This window comes from Hyposmocoma kahamanoa, unplaced genomic scaffold, assembly GCF_003589595.1.
Source record: "Hyposmocoma kahamanoa isolate Upper Pololo Valley unplaced genomic scaffold, ASM358959v1 116, whole genome shotgun sequence".
NCBI lineage: Eukaryota > Metazoa > Arthropoda > Insecta > Lepidoptera > Cosmopterigidae > Hyposmocoma > Hyposmocoma kahamanoa.
The window spans coordinates 4,557,581-4,575,598 of NW_020653391.1; the positions used below are offsets into that span (position 1 = coordinate 4,557,581).

The 18,018-nt window shown below is 34.3% G+C and overlaps 1 long non-coding RNA gene across 1 annotated transcript; it reads right to left on the minus strand.

Moving 5' to 3' along the window:
* Positions 1–599: 599 nt before the first annotated feature.
* Positions 600–9,721, minus strand: LOC113239832. The gene is made up of 3 exons (XR_003311216.1): positions 9,584–9,721; positions 2,512–2,547; positions 600–2,311 (listed from the first exon to the last, which is right to left on the minus strand). It is a non-coding gene; the product is annotated as an uncharacterized LOC113239832 (long non-coding RNA).
* Positions 9,722–18,018: the final 8,297 nt, after the last annotated feature.

Consider the following 18,018-nt stretch of genomic DNA (forward strand, 5'->3'; position numbering starts at 1 on the left):
GCACTGCGGAGACCGGCCGGCCGCGTGCTCGGCACACCCCTCACATCCATTACGACCTAACTCCTCGTAGCCAGGAGCAAAGCTACACCCTATGTTCTACCTAAAATGATCCTATCTCCTGGACGGAACCAGCAAATCGATTCTCACCAGGACACTGTGTAAGTAAAAATGTTTGTTTCACCGACACTGGACGAATTACGAAACGTAATGTAGAGGCGAAAATATAAACAAATCGCATGAACTGCTCGTCGTCTCTCGAATTTAATTAGCTGTCGATGTCCTCAGTTGACTCTTTAATGATCAAGAAGTAATCTGAAGCAATTGCGTCTTATGATTGACTGTCCTTTTTCTTTTTACGGCGCAATCCGCTCTACATACAATGTATAAACGTTTTCTGGTCGGTAGCCGCTTGTGATGCGAGTCTTTGGGCTAATCTTGCAAATTACATAGCAGTTTTTTTTTTACTTTTTTTGCAGATAAAAACGCAATATGCTGGCCGAGTCGCCACAGTAAAAAGGATACCGTCCGGAAAAACGGATGAAGAATTTCTTTGTAAAGAAAAAACAACACTTGCTTATATGTTTTATATTCTTTATTGATGTTGGTTCGTTTTCGTAAGCTTGCGTTTTCGGTAAATATTTAATAAAACGCGAAATCAAGAAACTAGGTCTTCAATTTATAAGATACTCAAATGGTCGTTACCAAGTTCAACACCCTCTAAACTTAACAATTTTATGCTTCTGCAAAATCTGTGTCGAAAATTCTGACCTCATCAAAGATTTTACAGTTAGAAAGCGGGCGAAGGATAATTTTAGTTTCAGAAAGGCGGTAGAATGTTTAACTTTGGGGAAAAAAGGAATTAAGGAAGACTAAGTGGTAGTAAATAAGAACAAAAAACTAACACTATTTTACCTAAAACGAATGAACAATATTTCAAGAGCTGTAGCGGACTGTTTAAATGGGGTTGGGGTGCTAACGAGTAGTGAGTAAATCCTCAGAAAATGTATCTAACAGTTTATTTAACACAAGTAATAGAAGAAACGAAAAAAGGTAGTTATATACGAGCATCAAATAATTACAAAACTGACAAATCACAGAAAAGGAGCCAAAAACAAATACATTTAAATTTAGAATTTAATGTTAAATTAAACAGACAAAAAAAATGTATATACAAAATGCAAAACATATTTGTAGCGACTGCTGTGCTGGAGCACGTTAGCAATCACAAACAAAAAAGATACAAACAGCAGTGTTTTCTCTTTCGCCGTCCAAAATGTTTTCGTATCGCGTCATAAAAAGGCGTCTTTATACGCAAAAATATTGTAGGCGGGACTTTGCATAATCCATTAATATATAAATAAAATAAGCAAATTCAGTGCATGGGATTTGGGAAAAATATTATATTCTGTCAATTTCATTGCGAAAATGAACTGAACGAAAGGTATGTCGTATCGTATTCGTGTCGTGTCCCAATGAACATGAATACACGATTATTTAGAGCTTGAGTTACCATACCCCGTTAATGTATAATCAAATAAAAGCGTATAAACATCCTTGAATTACAAATTGTTAGCCAAATCAAACCGAACTACAATTGTGGTAAAGTTTCCAACTAGTAATCTTGTTGCTATCTTGATATGCCCATTAAATGAAACTATAAATTTTCGAATGAGTATACATCAATGCTTTGAATTTTATACCCATAGTGCCATCCTTATCATAACTAAAGTAATCGATCGATATCTTTTAGCGCAATTGAGTTATTAACATATCAGTGATCAGCGAAACAAAATCTACAACCTCCTCGAATCGATTTTTTTAACACCTTACGAGTGTTTGGTTTTAGTTTTATTGTCAGCAAAATCAACGTAATTGAAAGTTTAAGGTAGCAACAAATTTGTGCAAATATCTCGAAACATTGAACAAATCAAGAATATTCTGCCATGTTTTTAAGATTCGTGCTTTCCTGGAAATAGATAAGTACGTATTGTAGATTGTGGCGCAAATTCCTTTTAAAGTTTCAAAGCTGCCAGTATTTAGTAGCTATCACAATACCCGTTCCAACAGTACACGTATACATACATCTGATGAAGCCCGTGTGAAACTGAACGGTTCACTTCATTGTAAAGTTTCTTTAGAGGACGTTAACATCTACCGAAGCGTGAAGCGACCCCATTTTGCGACGTCACATTTCCGGTTTTGTTGGCATGTTTTTACCTACACTTGATAAAAATAAAACTGAGTAACAAATATGTGTTATTTAGTAGAGTATTCGGGACGCAAGGATGGTGGGTTTCAGGGATACCAGGGTCTGTAAAAGAACGGAATAAAGTTAAAAATTTGTGTACAAAGTTCAGGGTCCAGGACTGAAATATGAGGGAAGCATTTCGACCTGTCAAAAGTATCGCTATCACAGATAATCTGTCATTATTGACTAAAATACTTACCAAAAACAAAGCCATCATTTTTTCTTGACAGGAACAACAAACAAATAACAGAAAAAATACTTACCCATTTGAACGGCTGCTGAGATGGTCAACGAGTTTCCTGTAAAAAGAGAGAAATATTTGTACAAATCAGATCCATTATGATTCATTATGCTTATAGCACTAGTAAACCATTTTCCTTCATTTTTCATCTTAATCTTAATAGCACTAGTAAAACCTTTTCCTCCATATTCCCTACATTAACCAACACAAGCGTATTGGGCAAAATGCAATAGGAAATATTACATTTTAAATACAAATTAAGGCTGCTACCAGATGGACTGTATGCCTGCAGTTAATGCGGTCATCGTGGGCTGCAGCCGATGTGAACGATAGTCCGAGAATCAAAAACAACAATTGACATTCTTAAGAGGATATATTATTTTTTGAATCTGAATCTATGCCTTGATTTTTTTCAGGAACTTACGTAAGGGTTTCATCACTATAGTGGTAAAATATAAAGACGATTGGTGAAGCTTTTCTCGACTGAATTATTTCACATTTGCACAATTCTTAAAATATTTTGTCTCTGTAATGGCACATCTATTTACATTTTTCTATCGCAAATTCTACCGCAGAGTATATATAGTCAAGGATTACGGACTGACATGACTTGTGTAAACGCGCTCATCAGTAGTTTGTTTATGTTATTAGAGAATCTTCTCAGTTTACAGACATACGGTGTGTTATTGCGCCATACATGCATACGTATGTAGCCGGCTTGGGTCTAATTCTATCATTTGGGATCCTCATGAAAAAAATACTGTTATAATTATTAATACAAAGATCGAACACTCAGAAAAAATTCCTTCGATCCGGTCGGATTCGAACCGACGTCTTCTTGCATACCGTGACAGACGCTATACCAACTAAGCCACGGAACGAACCAACGGACCTCACGAATTAGTTGGTGCACGTTTGTACTAATCGAGTACCTAATAAGTTAAAATGTAGTCATGTCGCTATTGTAAGTTTCTTTCTGTATTTTTAGTTCTCTTTTTTGGTATCTCTAATCAATGTACCTGTTTGGGAAACTGTTAGTGCAGAGTTATGGAAAATAAATAAATAAATTACTTTGATGACATATTAAAATGGAATATGTCCATAGAGACATGTTTATTTTCTTAATGAAAAGTGAGTCAGTGTTTGGAATCATAAATGTTTCGAATGCAGTGACAAACTACAAATGACATCTGGATAACAACAAATATACTGAGCTCGACGGTGTCGACTGCGCGCAGTCAGTTGTGCGTCTGGTAGCAGCCTTAATTATGGTGTTTCTGCGTCAAGTCATTAATTTTTTTGTTTTTTTTTTATATCATCAAGTGACGGGACGAACAAGTCGTGCGCCTGATGGTAAGCTACACGCCTGTCCATAACAGTTACAGTGCCACTCAGAGCATTAATTTGCAAAGATCTGAGGGGCCACTAGCACTGCGCCCGTCACCCTTACACATAAGTTGACAAGTCCCATGTGCCTGTAATTTCACCAGCACCTTTACCCTTAAAGATAAAGATAAAGATCATTTATTTGTGGTAGTAGGTACAGTGTGATAAAAAATAATACATGTAAGATCCACTACAACCAGTTTCGCCGAAACATACAAATATAATATAATGGTGGTGGTCGCATAATATTCAGACACGTATTAAAAAAAAAAATCACAAAAATATTAAAAATAAAAAGAATAAAAATGTAGAGATATCATAATAAAATAGTCAAAATTAATGTCAAAATATAAGGCTAAAAATTTACATGTCAAAATGCGAATGTCAAACTTATATACTCTACATTCCCATGTCTCCCTAGGTCACCATAATTATATGGTCCGCATGTCAAAAATTTATAAAAAACAAAATTCAATAAGTCCGTTAGAATTAATAAAAACTTTCACAAATTAAACTTAAATCCACGTCGAATTCATAAACTCTTCTATATTATAAAAACATTTGTCAATCAAATACTGCTTACATTTTTTTTAAAAGATTCTGAATGCAGTTCTCTGGTGGATTTGGGTACTTTGTTATACAATCTTGGCAGCATACAGAGCACACTTCAAAACCGGAACACAGTAATGCTAACATTATTGCTTGGCGGCAGAAATAGGTACGGTGGCAGTACTATCCTGGACGAGCTCTTTCACAAGGTGCTCTACTGCTTCGAAAAATCGTTGACAACTTTTTTATTTCCTAAAATATGAGTTCACTCTTGCCTGAAATCAAGATGAGGTCACCCTTGCTTTTTGTTTTACACATATCATAGACTACTATAATAACTCAAGAGGACTGCTAATTAGTAACTTTCAGGTAAGTTTTTTGTACTCAATCTTGGTGACAATTTTTATTATTTAATTCCTCGAATATATCATCGTGAAATATTAAAGAATATTTCAGGTTACCACACTCGAATATTAAATAATACTTCACGACGATTTTCTATAAATATTAAAAATAAAAAGAAATTGGCTACAAAAATTCAGTACAAAAAATTTACTTGAAAATAACCCTAATCTCGATACTACAGATCGTAACTCTGAAAAAGGTCAAAATTCCATTAGACATCTAGTTGACGCTGATCGATAGCCTGGAAGTAGTTTATAATATAAAACTGGCCGTAGGTATCAATTAATGTTTAACATGAAATATATGTACTCAGTTTTTTCCTTGTAATATTTATTCAAATATAATAATAATAATAATAAGAGAGTCTAAAATAGATATAATAATAATAACGCACACACTCAACATAGCCCCGCACTAGGGAAATCCTGTGTTGCGAGTGCTATGGACACAAACATAGACAACCACAAATTACACCCAACCTCAGGAGAGCAATAAATGTAGACCATACAAATATTTCTCTCGGCCCGGGAATTGATTCTGGGACTTATGCGTGGCAGTCCGGCATGGTAACCGTTGGGCCACGGAGGCAGTTAATACATATATTAGTATTAACCATAACCTAAAATTATTTTCTGAACTTTGACTTTGAATAGATTGCATTGTGTATTATAAGCTAATGTATAAATTAACGCCTGCTTATATTCTAGGTAGATACTAAACACTTACACACTACACACTTTAAAAGAATAGCCGGCGGTATCCATGAAAGTCTGTGCAATAAGTGCCATCTCTCATCAAGAAGCTTTGATAAATTGGACGTAGTTAAACGAAAAGGATCCCATCCACAAAATTATCGAAAAATGAGTTATATGTACCCAACGGTTCCTAAGTCTAATCTCTCAGATCAGCATAGTGTATCGATTTTATATTTTTTTTTATTTGATTTTTTTATTGATTGTATATCGATTTACAGTGTCTTTATTATTATTATTGTACAGTGTCTTTATTTATTTTCGTACATGAATAATACGTATCTATTATTTTTCTCATAAACTATGTGACAAATATAACACCGTAACTTACCAATAAATATTCATCCATGTTTTTGAACGTTACACTAAAAAGCACGAGCGAAAATAACCAGAGAGAAGTTGGCGAAAAATATGTATGTCCTAATACGAATTTTATCCAGTCAGATTTTGGGCGTAAAAAGAACTGCCTGGAAATTGCATGGTTTTTTAAAAGTTCATAATACGCCCCCTGTACCTAGCAGTGGGACGTAAAAATAGGTTGATGATGATATCTTTGTATTGTACATTACGCTTGCCAATTTTTCACCCTCTTTACATTATTTGCTATAAAAACATACGAAATTGAAAATGGCATTGCAACACGAGACGAACTCGACTTCTCAACAACTCCAACTTCTTGTCCCGTTGGAAATAGAACGCGGCTTCCAGACACTTGAGCTGAAACCTTCATTGTGCTGGGACAGTATTCTCTAAATGCACTTTACTTTTATACTTTTATCTATCCACTAACCAAAATGGGTAACGAACAAAGATTTAATACTTGTAGAGAGAGAGAACTTTTAGAGATTCTATACAATTATTGTCAAATGGATTGGTTGTGCGTAATATATAAATCAATTTAACAATTTCGATAAAGCTTTTTACTTTTACAAGTCGAGTGAAAAACAAAGTTTGTAAACATTTTTCCATGTCTTTTTCAAATTATAAGTATGATTACGTAAAAACAGCCAAATATCCAGGCTGGTAGGTACGTCTGAGTAAATATCGCGAGGAAACTTGCACACATCTGCGAAGCAATTTACTGACGCGTGCGAAGTTCCCAAACCCCATTGCACTCACGAGAGAACTACACCTCAAACCCTCTCATTGTGAGTGGAGGCCTGTGCAGTGACTATTAAACTATTGATTATTAGCCTCGGTTGCATTTTTAAAGTGGAGCCATTTGTTACTTTTAATCTAAACAGTATTTTTGTGAATTTTATATATTACTATTATATTATGTTTACGCAAAAAGGCGAATAAGAAAAACTTTTAGTAAAGTACATTTTTTTTGTATTGACTTTTACATCCTTTCTTATCCGAATCAGCGATTTTGTTTCAGTGTATCTATTTTGTAACAATCATACTTTATTTTTAACAAACTTCGGCTGTATGTATATTTTTTTGCATGCACGTTACGCGATCGCTCGACATTTTGATAATTCTTTTTGTTGGAAAGAGATTACCTCAGAATTGGTGCCATTTCAATTTGAAGAAACTATTCCACCTCTAAGAGTGGCAAACTAAGGGACGAATCCAGTTTCGCGCACTGTCCGGTAACCGATCTCAATGAAACTTTGGCAAATAGAAGTATTCCACAAACTTTTGAAGTGGGTTTTTATTAGTACTTTGTAGTGAGATTATTGACATTCATGATTTGATTTATAATGTCTGTTTATTTTAAAGTAATATTAATAATCCCAGAGCAATTGGCTAAGAAAATTGACAATGTGTATATCTTATTCAATCCATCCATCAATGTTTTTACATAATTATGTAGATTTGTTAAGTTACTTAAATACCATATCATTACAATAAAATTTCATAATCGGTCCGCCATATTGGTTTTATAAGTGGAACAAACATTCCTGCTACATTACCTGGTTTTGTAGCACGAATAATTTTTCTCCCCCAGTACTGTAGAGCTAGCACGACAGGGCGCGACTTACATGAGAGCGATATAAAGGCGAGATTTCTATGCGAGAATAGCCAGTATCTCGCGATTTATGTCTAGTGCTAGCCCTGCTGGTAATATAGCTTGTTTATATGTGGGGACAATCCTAAACTTTTTCGCAAAATCGCAGACAATTGAAACAATAGTTTCTGTTTGTGTTTAATGCCAACGAGGTCGCTGGAAATAGCTGGCCAGAAAAGACTTATTAAACCCAATACAAAGATCGGCAACAAGCACAAAGAAATTCGTAAGTTCTGCTGACTCGGTCTGTAGCTCAGTTGTTAAGAGCGGTAGCCCCGGTGTAGCAACAGATGCTGGTTCGAGTCCTGTCAGATCGAAGGAATTTTTCTTTTTTTCTCGACCTTTGTATCAATAATAATAATAAACAAGTGTGGTATTTTCACAATTTTTAACATTACCAAGTAACGTGATGAACAACTCGTACGCCTGATGGATGGTAAGCGACGCCTGTCCACAAGAGTAGGCACTGCACTACGCTCAGAGTTTTAAATCGCAAAGATCTGAGGGGCCTGCCACTGCGCCCGCCCGTGACCCCAAGACATAAGTTGAAAAGTCCCATGTGCCTGTAATTTCACCACCATTACCTTTCAAACGAATCGCAATAATGCGCACATTACTGCTTGACGGCATATATATAGAAATAGGTTACAGGGCAGTACGAACCCTTTCACAAGGAGCTCTACTGCTATGAATATCATGGTAGTAAAAGCATCACGATGTTCAATCAAATAAAAGAAAATAGCAAGATTTTTAAATTTCCTATCGTATTTTGAAGTAGCTCGTTGTCGCATCGCAACGCGTCAGGCTACTTCCTGGCTCGACAGACGGCGGCTCGACAATCGACGCGGGAAAATAGGACAACGTTTCTGTCGCACAAAAGTTGAAACATGCATTGTGTTTGGGACACTTTCCTGTTTTGTTAGATTTACACCATTATATTTATATGTAACAATATTTTTATTATGTTAGAATACGTAATTCTCCATTAACTATAACAAAATTATATCTGAAACAAACATCAAAGAAGCCTTTTGAGTTTCAAAACAGTTTTGTTTGCAAGCGGAGGTTCTAGCTAGCCCCATCCCTTAATTTGTGGACCCTTGTTTTAGAGTGGTTCACAAAGTTTCAGTTTTTTCGTCACTGGATATACTAGATCACAAAAAAAGTGAAATAGAAAATATTAGAGATCGCCCGGGAGAAATTGCTACTTAGCAATAGGCCCGCCTCTTGTACATTAGCTTACTTGCGTTACTGTTCTCTTAGAGACACACCACACTTATTAACGCGGGATCGGCTTGATGCGATCGTGTTTAACCACACTTGTCGCCTCCAAGATGCATGACGTCGATGCGCCTTTCAAGGGGCCGTTCGCGCGCCAAAATATGTGATCTCGAGGTTATTTTCTTGAAATCAATATCTCGAAAACCTAATTAACGTCCTAAGTTCGACGCCGCCGCTGTCGTCGGCTGGGCACGGACGCGATCAAAAATTAGCAAGAAGCAGTTTAGTTGCCGACCTGTGCCGAGTGAGGCAAAAGCACATCTTTTTCGCTCTTACGTCCAAGGAGATAAAGCTTTTTTTGATCGGCTTAATGCGATTCTGCGTTAATAAGTATGGTGATTCCCTTAAACAAGAAAAAGAATATTTTTTTTTTTTTAAATGCGTCACTTGGAATAGAACGTAGTAATATCCGTTATCAATATTTTTATGATTAAATATTTCTATAATGAGTGTTATGCGCTTTAGAAGTCCGTTGTGCATTTCTGTATATACCGAGATAAGAATTGCTGGGTTTCCTCCTTTACATTTCTTTGTTTTACTAATAATTCACATTTGACTATCATTTATTTATGAATTAATGTAATACACAGATTGTAATTCTATACTACCTTACAGTGTACATTATGTGATGGGAAGAATTTGTTGTTCAGCAATAACTCACTTTGATTTGTAATAAAATTTATCTACACAGCTCTGCAAAAATTTACCTAAGTACACTGAATCACTCATTAAGCATATTTTTTGAAACTGTATGCGGCAGGGCACAATATTCCACAAAGTAATTTGACAGCTTGTACAACTCTATCTGTGATCAATCGTACACATTTTACCGTTTTTGATCTGGCGCAGCGACACACATTTTGAGCAAGGTCCACGGGAAAAGTACACAGAACAACGTTATACGCCACATGGCAGATTCGGCACGAGCGAATGTACAGGAAGTGGTTTTACATTATTTTAAATCACTTGCTTTATTTTAAAAAAACTTGGTGATGCGGACGTTCAGTCCGACTAACTGCGTAAGGCGTCAGACCGGTGCTGGTATTGATGATACGTCTATCCAGCTTAATGTTGTTGTTGTGTAATTCACTGTTTTATCAGGGTTGCCAGGGCCCTTGAGTCGAAAATTACATTACCTTACCTGCAAAGTTACATTTTACAAGTTCGTTTTTTTGTAACTACACTCAAGAAAACTAGAAGCTATAACCAAGAATTGATCGATTTCATTAACCGGCTCCAAAAAAAGGGGAGGTTCTCAATTCGACTGTACGTTTTTTTTGTATGCATGTTACGCGATAATTACGGCATTTCTGAACCGATTTTGATGATCATTTTTTGTTACAAAGAGGATATCTCAGAAAGTGTTCCCGTTTCAATTTGAAGAAAATATTCCACCTCTAAGGGTGGCAAACTAGGAGATGAATGACTTTTGAAGTCGGTTTTTTTAGTACTCTGTACTGAGACTATTTTGTTTGAGTCATCTGTGAGTTTCTGTATCGTCTAATTTTGGTGCATTCGTAAATTATTTAAGAACATTAACAAATGTAGTAAGAAATGTAACCATTCTGGCAACACTGGTTTCTACTAATAACTATCCGTCAAACGGCAGTATTGCCATTTAATCCACTGTTTGAAATAGAGGTTTCAACGGCAACACTGAGCAGGAAAGATGAACATCGCCTTACCAGGTAAACCGACTGGTCTGATACATTGGTAGAATTCTACACAAGCCTGTTTACCGTTTGAGGCTTTAAAAATTTAGAAACAAATGGCAACTTCTACACAGAACGAGACAACTGGTTTAAACGGCAACATAGAGCTGGAAAGACAATGCCATTTGGTTGTCTATTACCATAAAAATTTTAATTATGACCTATATACTTCTTCGAGGAAACCCATTAATTAGACAATTATCGATAATACCTATAACTACCGAGATGAAAGAAGGTAAAAGTTTCCAAGACGATTACGTTTAAATTTTCGCCTTAAAATGCCTTTTTTGTGAATAACAAAACGCTGAAAAATGAGTAAACAAGTTTTCGCGATTGTTACACACAGGAAATGAAACTGCTGTCTGGCTGGCAGTTGTAACCAGTTGGTTTGTTTGAAAAAACTACAAATAAATATTTATATGATACTAAATGACGGGACGAAATGGCCGTACTCCTGGTGGTAAGCGACAGTTCAGTCCATAACAGGTGCAATGACATTCAGAGCTTTAGATCGCAAAGGTTTAAGGGGCACTGCCACTGGGCCCATCATCCTTGAACCATAAGTTGGCAAGTCCCATGTGCTTGTAATTTCATAAGCACCCTTAACCCTTCACAACCGAAACAAAGTAATATTCACATTACCTTGGCGGCAGAAATAGGTAAGGTGGCAGTATTTCCTTGGACGAACTCTTTCACAAGGAGCGTTACTACTACTAACTAGTTTCAATGTCTGTTTGAGCAAACAGATCGATTTAACAATTTTTTGATAAATTTGGCTTTAACGTTCTTTTTTCCCCGAAGTACACATCGATAAGTTAATACAGTACAAACATGCCATGCAATAGATAACGTGAAAGCTGCCTACATGAAATTAACACAGTGTTCAAAATGAGTTTATGATGAGTACCTAAGTGGTTAGATTAATTTGCAGTTTTGTAACATTAATTCTCATATGATGGAGCAATTTTGTTGGCTTACTTAATATCTATAGCTCGTGACTATGTGGTATAACTGACGTGACCATACGTCCCGCTTTAAACGGGACAGTCCCGCTTTTAAGCGTACCTCGCTGTCCCCAAAATAATAAAAAAGTCCTTCTTGACAAAAAAAGTCACACGTCACAATAAATTTAAAAGAATGGCGCGAAAGCGAAAAATATACATACAATGCCAACCCACCAGACTACACAAGATTTTTTGTTTTTTAATAAAAATTAAATTTAATCATTTAATCAAATAAAAATTAAAATTAAAACATTCAACATTCGCCATTCACGATCATTTAACAATTTTAGTTCGTTTTTAATTTTTAAAATCATTTTACATTGCGTAACTATCATAAACATGTATTTTTATAAACTTTAATAAATTTACAGGCGTCCCGCTTTGGCCGAAAGCAATAATGGTGACGTTAGGTCTAACATGTTAACTTTTGGTTGCTATATTCAATTATATAGCGTCCGACATCAATTTTACGTATTGTAACGTATTTAAATTCATTTACCTTTCCACACCTTTAAATAAACATAGTACCTAGAAGAACACAAGCTTTGTATGTACATAAGAAAAATTATTTCACAACAACATTTTGACAATTTTTAAGACACCATTTATATACTATAACCTTTACATCGAGTATTTGTTTCGGCTATTTAATATCGCCAGCTCAGAATAGTCGTGACCTTGTGACCAGTAAAGATCCCGAAACATGGATTTGTTTCAAAAAAACAAATATATTTTTTTTATTCCAATGTCTAGCAAGTATACTTAGTATTTAAATCAAAATTACATATACATGGGACTCTTAACGTGATGGTTGCAATGACAGTGCTCCTCAAATATTTGTTATTTAAAGCTCTGAGTGACACTGCAACTGCTACGGCCAGGAGTGTCGTTTAACACCAGGCGCATAAATATACAATAATAAAATCTGCAAATTCATAAAAATCATTCACAAAAGAAATTATTACACGTATAATTTGGAATCAATGTTATGTTACACTGACAATTAACACGCCAAAAAAATTTCTGTATGCAATTTCAAAAAATTAAATTGTACAACCCTAAACACGACGTATAAAAAAGCATTAACACGATAACATTTATGTAAACGTATTTAATTATGGCAGATACTATATTTATTCATAATTTATAATTACGATTCTTTTTTGATAAATTTTAATAGCAACTGGATAACAAGTATATTACACTGAAATAATGATTTAAAATTTGTAAAAACATAAAGTGGTGTTTGCATTGTAAAAATGTATTGTAATAAGATCATTATTCTAGTCAAGTAATTCGTAACAATGTAATGAAAAAATGTTAATAGAAAAAAAAGACTTAACATATATATATATATTTTTATATATAAAAATCTAAATGAGTTACATGAAGTAACTATGATGAAACGTAGTCAGCCAAACTAACAATTCCTTGTGAATCAAAACATGAGTCTTAACAATCTAATTAAATGTAATAAGATTTTTCCAATTGCTTGTTTTGTTACAAGATATAGTGTAATTATGAGAAAGTTTTATTGAAACTTCAAAAATAAATATTTTTGTATAACTGCACGAAAGTTGGTTAAAATCCTCTTAGTTTCACATAAAGTTATAAATTCTTATTGACTTCTTAGGTTATCGCGATTACTATATATTAAAAATGAATTTTCCCTTTTAAATACTAGCTAAATTCTCAAGGCAAAAAGTATAATGACATGCAAAATTCTTTCCAAGTTATGTTTACAATGTAAAGACAACCTAATTAGTGTAACAGTTCTTTTAGTAGCAACATTCTAGCTGTAAACTAGATAATGTAGAAAATATTAAATTAGCAATATTTTAATTCACAGACTACCGGTTCATACCTGCCTGGAAGGTCCAATTAGCATTTAAGATTAAATCAAATGCTTTTTTGATAAATAAAAATGGTAGTGTCGGAAAAGTGAAGAGATTAACCATATCCCGACGAACATCTAGAAAGTAGTTTCATAAAGTACAGTTTTAATGAAGAGATATATCTGGATTGCATGCACCCTGGGTCAGGTATACATAACGTGGCCATTTTATTCACTCAGAGCAGGAAGCCTGTAAATTTATTTTTGTTTTAAAAATAAAACACATGTTAATGATATTTACGTAATGTTTAATGATTAAAAAAAATTTAAAAAACCTAAAATATTTAATGATAAAAAATTTTAAAAAGGAGTCTGGCACTTCACGCCACCGATTGATTCCTGCCAATGCACATGGAGTACGGACGCACATAAAACTAAATAAAAGGTACCGGTGAGAAGGTTTACTTGCTGTTACGCTTTCGTGACATTTTTTGAAGTTTATTATCACGTGTGTCCTGTTTTGTCAAAGCGGGACATTTTTAAGTATTTTGGGGACAGCGGAACACGAAGCTCAGAAGCGGGACACTAGGCTTAGAAGCGGGACACTAAGCTTAGAAGTGGGACTATCCCGCTCAAGGCGGGACCTATGGTCACGTTGCGTATACAGTAATCAACATAAACAATTTAATCTCAACAATTGTTTATTTTCTATAATGCAGCTTTGGTATTAACTCAATATAGTGATTGAACAATGTCATTTTTATGTGTATTTACAGCAATAACAGAAGTGTCTAGAGCATTTAGGGGCACTACCACTGAGCCCGTCACACTGAGACTTAAGTTGACAAGTTCCATGTGCCTGTAATTTCACCAGCACCCTTACCCTTCAAAACCGGAACGCAGTAATGCTGACTTTACTGATTGACAGCAAGAATAGATAAGGTGGCAGTACTACCCAGTACGAACTATTTCACAAGGAGCTCTACTGCTACTGAAAGTAATTGTTTGGTAATTTTACATATTATTTGGTATGCGAATTTATGACATATTCATGTAATTATGAGTTATTAATAATAACATAATAACTTATTATGCTGGACTCATTGACCTACTAACAAATGAACGTCAGGTTCGCGATGGTAAAAAGTGTCCGCACCTGTAGGCTGTAGGGCGTTAAAATTGCATACAGAGCGTCAATCGCGCAACAGTCTTCGTTTGTACGACTGACAGCGCGATTGCCAATCATGCAGTACTATATAATGTAAAAATTACTACAGTCAAGTGTAAAAACAGGATTTTGTATCATATTTTCACTAACCAAATATATTGTATTACCATAGTTATTATTTATAAGTGTTATTTTGTACAATTGTATTGTATTTAATGAATAATTAATTTACGTTAGCTATTTTTACGGACTGTATTTAGTATTCGTCTTCGTTAGTTTCATGTGAAAATCATTATCCTTGTTCATCATACAGAACTCATTTTAAAAATTGTCTTACCTAGACGCCAAAGTTCTTAACTAAACTTATTTCAAGGAACTAACACTGACTAAAAAAGTCATCATCAGTTCTCCAAAGTCGTGTATAACTTTCAGGTTCATGTTCTTTATTGTTATCATGTACTTTTCATGTGTTTTTCCACAGATAATATCAGGCTATTTATATAGTCAAAGTCGACAGTCGCACTTAAACTCGCTTTGAGGTTTTTGTTCAAATATGAATTAAATAAAAATTGGATACGTAGTATTTATTAACTTAATAATGAGTTAAGCAAGATACAATTTCCCCACTTTTCTTTTTTTTAAATTCTAATTTGATGAACATAGTGATTAAGCATGCATGTCGAAGAAGATTCACAACCTTCGGTAAACATACATAGTACCCAACCTTCATTGAGCCAATATAGTGGACCATGGCCCAAACCCTTGCCTGAGAGGAGACCCATGCCCAGCAGTGGGGCATACAAATGGATTGATGATTAATGCGCGTAGAGTTCTTAGGTTTTTGTGATTGTTATACAAAATGAAACTATTTTTTCAGATCAAAATCGTATCCTATGGTCATTCTCAGCCATGACCATGGGCCTAGTAAAGGGCCCCGAAACTTCGTTTGTTTGAAAAAACAAATATATGCAATTTCGATTTCATTAACTATCTATAAAATGTGTATATGTAGTCAGAAGATACAATAGTAACACAAAAGGTACAAATGTGTACAAAAAATATTTTTGTTATGTACCAATTAGAAACCAACTTAAATTTTCATAAATCGATATTTTCCAAAGATCCTTATACTTTCGTTCAGGGAATTTCAAATAATAATAATCTATTCTCTCCCATTCACATTGAGTTTTAAAAATACATACAAGTGAGAACTTAACAGGACACTAGTGTCCAAACTAGGTAGACCCTGTGTCACTGACCTCCGTGCCATTACAAAAGATAGGTATAAAAAAAATTTTGTAGGTACTGAAAAGTTTGTAAAAAATCAAATGCTATCTTATTAGCTCATAGATACAAATCGTGAAATTACTATCTGTATAGACAACACGGTATATAGAGATTTGCCGCGTAATAAATAGTTCCACTTTACGCTTATTTGTTAGTAATTGGCTCAGATTGGTCACAGATTGGCGCTAGAAACCGGTCACGAAGGAAGACAGTTCAACCAAATTTTGACCCAACAATTTACGTGTCAATTGTCATATAATTACGATGAAATAACATCTTTTAAGATAACTATACACGACTAAAAGCTTTAAAATAGTTTATCAAGGTTTTAAACTGTATGGTACTATGCAATTTTTAAAAACAAAATCAAATGGACTTTCTATACAAAGGATTGTCTGACCAAAATTGAGTGAAATGACAAAGTACGAATAATATTACTTACCGTTATTGTGAGCTCCACTAATATTCGTAAAGCTTCATAAATAATATACACAAGATGTTGATGAAATTCACATTAATAACAAAATTGTTTATTCGCGATCTATACGTATTGATATTGACACCCTTTTGATTTGAGCATAGACAAACTAGTAGTTATAGGTCGGAATATTGCAAGATTGCAACATTGCGAATTCTTTCGTATGTGTTGAAGTTTACCATAGAGAATAAATCGGCTAGTGTAGCTCGTGTAGCGGGATAGCGTTTGTAAGTGGGGGGGGAAGCGACTTTTAAAAAACTGATTTCACAACAAAAACGTCAATACAATTTGCAAAATATAATAGACATATGACAAAAAAGGCTGTTTCGGTTCGACCTTGGAAAGGTAAAACGCTTAACGTGCATTTGGAAACTATTACAGGAGAGCGATTCAAAGTATTTTTTTTAAAAAGCCATCACAAATTTTATTTGTTACTTACTATCGAAATGTAATTTTAGACGCAAGGGCCCTGGCAACACTGTTGCGTAATTGTTTTGTTTTTGTTAATGTTAAAATGTTTCGATTGAAGGACTTTGTATCCAGGTCATGCAATAAATAAAAGAAACTATTGCGTAACCTGTTATTAGTGGTTCAATAGAAAATGGTGGCATTAACGCAATGAAATCATATCTGCTACTGTTATAATGCTATTCTTGTTGGTGACTATAATAACCATTAATCAATAAATCTAAACATAATGACTGTTTTTGGCACCAGTTGTATTGAAATTAAAAAATCAAGGGCCTATCTATATCGAATATTAAAATCTGTATAAATTGGAATAATATTAAAATACTTATAGCACAAAATGTGGTATAATTATGGATTCAAAATTGTCATTTAATTTTTACTTAGACCACATATTAAGCTCTGCATTTCGTAGACTGGGATTCATACTTAGAATCAGTAAACCATTTAATAAAACTAGTATCCTTAAAATTTTATATTTCGCTTTCGTCAGGTCTGTTTTGGACTTCGGGAGCGTTGTATGGAATCCATATTTTCAAATTCAAATCAATAGAATAGAAAGGCTCCAAAAAACGCTCGTTAAATCACTTAATTACCGTCGTAACATAAAGAGTGATTCTTACGAGGCATCCCTTAAAGAATATAATTTATTATCTCTTCAAAATAGACGTAAAATGTTTGACTTAGTTTCGCTATACAAAATTTTGAATAATGAAATTGATTCGTCTGCGCTTCTAAGCAGGATACGCTTCATTGCTAATGTGCGCCTTCCTATGCGGTCTTCTCGCAAACGACCACTATTTGTCCTCCCACCATTTACTAAATTATATACACGCAATTCCTTCATTTACCGTTCCACTAACATGTACAATATTTTTTTTTCTAATATTGATTTCTTTGACACCACTCTTCATAAATTAAAAAAAAAAATTGTAAATGACATTTAATGATTTTGTAATCGCTTATTAAACTCTGTCTTATATATTTAATCAATGATATTATACTTTGTTACTCATGCTCACTTAATTTAGAAAGATTAGTTAATGATATTAATGTAAAACTCTAGTAACGCATAAAACAAGAATGTTATCATTACAAATAACAGTATAAGATATATTACAGCCGTTCTTATCTATTTATAAATATTTATAATCTGCTGGCACTATAGGTCTATTTTAAGAGGAATATATG